Here is a 6,928-nt window from a genome sequence, read left to right as displayed (position 1 = left end):
CTTACGGGGTCAATTGTAACAGTTCATAAGTTCAACTAAAACATAGTTAATTATACATATTATCATAGATGTGATATATTTTTTTATTGATCAAAATAGTAGTGATATTTATAATGCACATGCAACATAATATAAATGATATAGGAAACTATTGGTGGTTCTTAAAGAGTTAAGTAATGGTTTGTAAACATAAGATTATTTATTTTCAGCTGTTACAATCGCCCCTTTACTTATTGTTACAATCGTCCCCAAGACGCCATTTCAGCTTCATTTGTTAAAAACAATGCTTGTTAATTAACAAAACAAATTTTTTTTATTGAAATGTTAATTAAGGTGATCACTTACATATTCGGTTAATAACTTTTATTTATTTAAACAAAATTACTTTGTTACAATATAATATTCTAATACCAAAAAAAGCACTTTCGGGGCGTGAAAATATCTTTTGTTATGTAACTCTTTCAAAAGTACATAAAAATGGTTGCCATCAGGGGTGTACATGTAGATTTATTAAATACACCTTGTGCGCCACCTAGGAACCAAATCTAGAACCCGACACTCGAAATTTTTGCTCTGTTACAATCGTACCCTGTTATAATTGATCCCACTCTCCCCTACGCAATAAGAAGTTTACAAGAAGCTTATTTTTGAAATCATTTTAATTATAAAATAAAAGGGTTAGTTAATTTGGAAACATCAGTGACAGTCGATGTTTTTAAGTTAGATATGAATTTCAAGCAAGTACTCACCGTACAATAAGTACGCAAGAAGAAGTTTACAAGAAGTTTATTTTCAAAATCATTTTAATTATAAAATTTAAAAAAAAAAAGGTTAGTTAATTTGGAACCATCAGAGACTGTCGGTGTTTTTAAGTTAGATATGAGTTTCAAGCAAGTACTCACCGTACAATAAGTACGCAATAAGAAGTTCACAAGAAGTTTATTTTTGGAATCATTTTAATTATAAAATAAAAGGGTTAGTTAATTTGGAAACATCAGTGTCTATCGATGTTTTTAAGTTAGACATGGGTTTCAAGTAAGAACTCACCATACAATAAGTACCTTACGATGAGTGCAAGAAGAAGTTTACAAGAAGTTTGTCTGTGGAATCATTTTAATACAGTTGTAAAATAAAACTGTTAGTTAATTTGGAAACATCAGCGAATGTCGATGTTCTTAAGTTAGATATGAGTTAAAAGCAAGTACTCACCGTACTATGAGTACCGTACGGTAAGTACCTTAAGTTTACTAACGATTCCCAGTACTTTCACTAACGATTAGTTGTAAAAGTGACTTGCATATGTCATTATTGCTATAACTGCTTAGGTTGCCATTTTATATATAAGGGTCATATTGTCGTTTTCATAATGAAAAGTGACAATAGGGAGATTTCGTACTTTTACGATATTTTCCGTACGCTCTCGTACCCAAAATTTGAAGCAACTGCTCTTGCTCACGTTTGTTTTAGAATAGATACTACGTATTTTAAGGTTATGTTGGTGGGGTTAACGTCGCCAAGACAAAGTTACAAACACGCAATTAATAGCTGTTAAATGTTGTTTTACAACAGTTGGTTGTTAATAACAAAATAAATTTTACTGGTTTAGTTTAAAACTATATGATTAGATAATTTTATAATTATACAATTACACTAGATTCATAAGAAACTAAAATTATAGAACATATTTATTTTAATTGTACAATTTAGTTTGAAGAAGTTTAACTTTCATGACATCCATGTCCCATGTCCATGCTTGTTTTGATTTTGTAGTCGAAGTTAAAATGATATTCCACAAACGTTAACGGTTTTTAACAAGTTTTTGCCAAATCTCTTATTTTAATTTACGTCAGTTTGATATTTTTTCACGGGAGCATGAGCATTTAACCAGTGCACATGCACAATTACTTCAAATGCTACGTATGGGAGCTTACGGAAAAGCTAACGTAAATTTGGGAAATCTTCCTATATATCACTTTTTAAAGTTGGGCAAAAGTGACGGACAGGAGTGCGCAGAATGTTGCAAAACGTTTCGGGCAGACTCTTCGATTGAAGATTCCAGAAGAAAAGTAGAGTGCAATAATGCAACCAATGGAATGAAGCGAGCTACAGGGTAACAAAAAATATAGGGATCATTTTTGAAAGTTTTTATTTCCAAAATTTATTGCATAAATTCAGCGATGCTTCTCAATATGTCGACCTCAGGCATAATAGATTTGTCTACAACGCTTCAGCCATGATTTTAAAGCCTGCAAAATGATTTCCTGGGGGATTTTCTTCACCTCTTCTCTAATAGATATTTGAAGGCCTCTCAATGTAGAAATTATTCGCTTATTCAGTTTGTTTTTCAGATGTCCCCATAGGAAATAGTCGCATGGTGCAGCATCAGGACTGTTTAGAATCCATTGTTCTGGTCTCGGGAATTGCACTTGCTGATCTGTTAGGAATTTCTGGGTGACCTTAGATGCATAATGCGATGGGGCGGAGTCCTGATCACACAGCATCACCATTAAACGTCACCATTAGGGTACAATCTGCAGTAATCATCCTTAAGAAAGGGCTTTAATATCTTCTGTATGTAATACTCAGAATTTATTTTGGCCCCAGGTTTCACAAACCGAGGTTTGGTCGCACCATGGGCGGATATGCCCATCCAAACCATTACGTCTTTGGGATGAGGCAAAGTGGTTGATGGTGTCAAGTCTCGCTTGTTCTGCTCACGGATAGGATATTGAACTTTAGATCAGATAGATATCAGGTATCAGATAGATAGATCCAAGCTTCATCAGTTGTAATGAACTTTAGCCATCTGTCCTTACGGAGAAGCTTGTAGAGGGGCCATGAACGTTGCCTCCAAATCTGCACCGATCTCTCACTTAAATGATGACATTTAGGTTTTTTATGGCATTTTTTCTTCAACTTTTGTTTTAGTTGATAGCTTACAACTTGCTGACTCACGTTAAGAGCTTTAGCCATGCTTGCCTGTGTTGGTGGATCCGGTTTTGATGTCATCTTATCAAGCTTCTGCAAATCTGATTTCTTCAATTTGCTTGGAAGTCCACTTCTTTTTGGTTTTGCATTATTTTGCATCTATCCGAGTTTTGAAATCTTGATGTGACTGATATGGCTGAGTGAAATCACAATACTTTTCTTTTTAAAATGGGTTTGTATAATCCTGTGGCTCCATCGAAGTTCTAAAAATGCTTGTACTTGATCAATTAGCTTTTTGTCAAATTTCTTTAAAGGCATTTTTGTGATTTTATGAAATAGTATTGCAATTGAAAGTCGAATAGCAGAGCTTTAGATCAGTATGCTATATATGTAAAAAGGTTTTGAAACTTTAGTCGTAGATAACCACAAAAGTGATCCCTATACTTTTTTGTTATCCTGTAGTTTAATTAGAAATAAATAAAATGGAACGAAATTCATTCATAAAAATCTAAAATCATATTTTAAATTCACTTTTATTAGATATTTGCTGGAATGATATAGGGTAAACTAACCAGTGAAGGAACACTTAAGCTTCGCTTGCCTCTTAAAAAATCATATTAATTTCAAAATTCATAATTTTAGTTAAATGACAGTGTCAACATATTTGTTACTAATTGCAAATTATGTGAAAAAATTGTAGAGAACTTACATAATATTGTTTTAAAGTTTTGGAGGTTCAAATAACAAGTAGTAAGAAGACCCAGTGAAGGAACAGCTCTTACCAGTGAAGGAACACAAAATTGCCCAGTAAAGGAACACAAAATTGCCCAGTAAAGGAACACTTAATTTTGGTTATATTTTAATGCTCTTTATGAATTCATTAGCCATACAAATATATAAAAACAAGACTATTTATGAAATTATAACATACAAGTACTTGCAAAATGCTAACTTTACTCTGTAATCATGAACTAGAAATTAAAGTGATGTTAAATACAAAATAAATTTTAAAAAATCATTCTTTCTTATAATTTGACAGTCAAATCTGAGTCATTGTGTCATCCGATGCTGTTTATTATCATTATTATTTTATCACCTTTTTGTTTACTCTTTCTCCTCTTATTTCTTAAAGCTTTTTTTCTTTTTTAAGTATTTTTTCTTTCTTTTTCTTCTCCATATTCTCTTGTTTTAACTTTTTTTTAGATCTTTCAGCCTCTTGAAATTTTTGCCATTTCTCTGAAGTTAGTGCAAAAGGTAATTTATTCATTTTTCTTCTTATTTGACCTTTCTTTTTATCATCAATATTTGGCCAATGTAAATGGTTCTTCCAAACTTCTTCTGATTTTTCAGCAACATTTCCACAATGCCTTTCTCGAAAATAGACGGGAGAAAGGTGTCTTGAAGTTTGAGGAAAATCCATCTCTTGTTGACTTGTATCTAGAGGATCTTTAGAAGTACTGATTTTACTTATAGAATCATTTCTTTTTTCAACTAAGAGAGGATCAGCATGAGGACTCATTTCAAATTCGATGTCTAAGATGCATTCATTATCAATACTATCTTCAGTTCCTAAGTTTGACTTAATCAAGTGGTCTTCTTTTAATACGTACTTCTTCCATATTGAAAAAAGTACAGGCTCTTGGACATTTTCGATATTAGACTCTTCAGTCAATGCTGCGTTAAAAATTTGCAACATAGAGGAATTTCTCTCTCAATCTTCTGAAGAAATTGAGTATCGTTTCTGTTTAACTCTGTTTTTTGTTGAGGAGCTTGCTTCTAAAATCTAACTCAGTAAAGTAGTTTTTATAAATTATATAACGTTGCTATCCTATAATGATAACTTATTATCAGTTCTTGGTGCAAAAGCCAGCGAAAAAATGTTCTATTCAAATTTTTATGATTATATTTAATTAGTTTTCGATTTGTAAACATAGTTTATTAAGTTGCCTAACATTTTATGTAACTACACACCCCATTAATAAATATAAATTATAATTTTTTCATAAATTAAGCGATTAAATTAACATTTTGAACTGAAATTATTTCAGGAATTATTCATACAATTTTTAACAAAATTTCGGTTGACCTCTATATAGCAGAAGTACTTATCCTAGAGTCATGTAAAATCATATTTCACACATTACTGTTCATTCACTGGAAGTATTCCCAGTGAAGGAGCATGCCTGTTTCTTCACTGGTTAGAAGTTGTTTTTTGTCTTTGAAACAGACTTTTTAATGTATAATATGACTAAAAGTACAAGAAAATTAAAAAATTTATTTTATTTTCATTAATTGGGAAAAAAACCCAGTAAAGGAACACTTGTTCCTTCATCTCAGTACTTGATTATGATATGGTGCTTTAAAAAAAAATAAAACGTAACTTCAATAACTATATTTTGAATTCTCTTTTTCACAGTGAGAAAAATAAGACTATTACATGCAATTAATTCCACTTTAAACATATAAATACAAACACTCACCTTATAATTTTTTCAACGAAACAAGGTGTTGCAGAGATAATAACAAATTCAAAATTTTTTCCAGAGAAGTATATTTGACCAGGTAATCCAAAACATTGCTAGATGACTTCCTATTGTTGGCAGTAAGCTATTGTTACCAATCAATCTAAAGAAAAACTTTCAAATTCTTATTTTTAATCAAAATATATGAAATGTTCCTTCCTGGGTAGTGTTCCTTCACTGGTTGGTTTACCCTATTATGGTAAATTTTTTTTATTATTTCCAACAAAATTTTCTTATTTTATATAGATGCAAAAAATATTTAAATTTTAATGATTTTAAACTTCATAATCAAGTTCTTTGATATTAGAAAGAAAGAAAACTTATTACTTAGAAGGATTAATTAAAAAGAAAAAAATGGAACGATATTCATTCATAAAAATCTATAATTCATATTTTAAATTCCTTTCTATTAAGATATTTGCTGAAATGATACATTATGGTAACAAATTTTTGTTTTATTATTTCTGACAAAATATTCTAAATTTAGTTAGATTTAAAAAAGTATTTAAAATTTTGATGATTTTAAACTTCTGAATCAAATTCGTTTGTTAAACATAATTTTTCTACAGAAAACACTTTGCAAAATTCGAACTTAGCACTTCATCCCGATTTTAAAAATGAATTAAAAATGTTCCCTCTTCCAATAAAGAAACAACTAACGTTTTTTTTTTTTTTTTTGATGTAATCAAACTGACCCTGTTCGTTACGCTGTATCGAAAAAGTGACATAAGTAGTGTTTAGTAAATAAAAAATTCAGTTTCGTAATAAAAATAATACATATGAATTAATTAATTATTAAAATAACAATTTATTAATTTAGTGTCCTAGTCTTTAGTTGTATTTTCCCTTTGGTTGGATATCTGAGGCTGTTACCCCCCCCCCTTTGCACGCTGCAGTTGGGCAAACATATCAGTAAATGATTACAAGTAATCAATTACTTGAAATCTTTATTACTAGTAATCGTAGTGTTACCATTGTCGTGATCACATTGCAAGTATAAACTCTAAGCATAAATGGCTAAGTTTAAGTATGAACTCACCTAATCATAAGCCAGGATAATAACTCTATTTGGTATTACTTGTTATTGCTACATAAAAGGCGTTAAAAAAATGTGAAATATTATTGCAACATCTCGTTTTAGGCCCGTGTGACCAAGTAAATATAGACTCCACAATTTCATTATCATCAGTTCATGATCAGCACTGCTCACCAGTTGACTTTTCATACAAGCTGGGTGAGTTTCAATCCGACACTGAGGATCGAGCCCTAGTCCTTCAAAATGACATTCCTTTAACCATATATAAGATATCTAAGTATGTACCGTCATTCGGGGCTACTTCGTGCAGGATTTCGCAGTTTTTGAACTTTGACCTGTAAAAAAACTATGTTAATTCAAACTTTAGTAAAATTTATCGATATTATATTCATAACTGGACTCAGGCGAGTGAATTTGATCAATATTGGCATTATTTGTATGT

Source organism: Parasteatoda tepidariorum, chromosome 7 (assembly GCF_982258835.1).
Source record: "Parasteatoda tepidariorum strain Cologne lab strain chromosome 7, Ptep-v5.0, whole genome shotgun sequence".
Classification (NCBI taxonomy): Eukaryota; Metazoa; Arthropoda; class Arachnida; order Araneae; family Theridiidae; genus Parasteatoda; species Parasteatoda tepidariorum.
The sequence above is the reverse complement of the archived record's forward strand: the minus strand, read 5'-3'. Positions refer to the sequence as shown.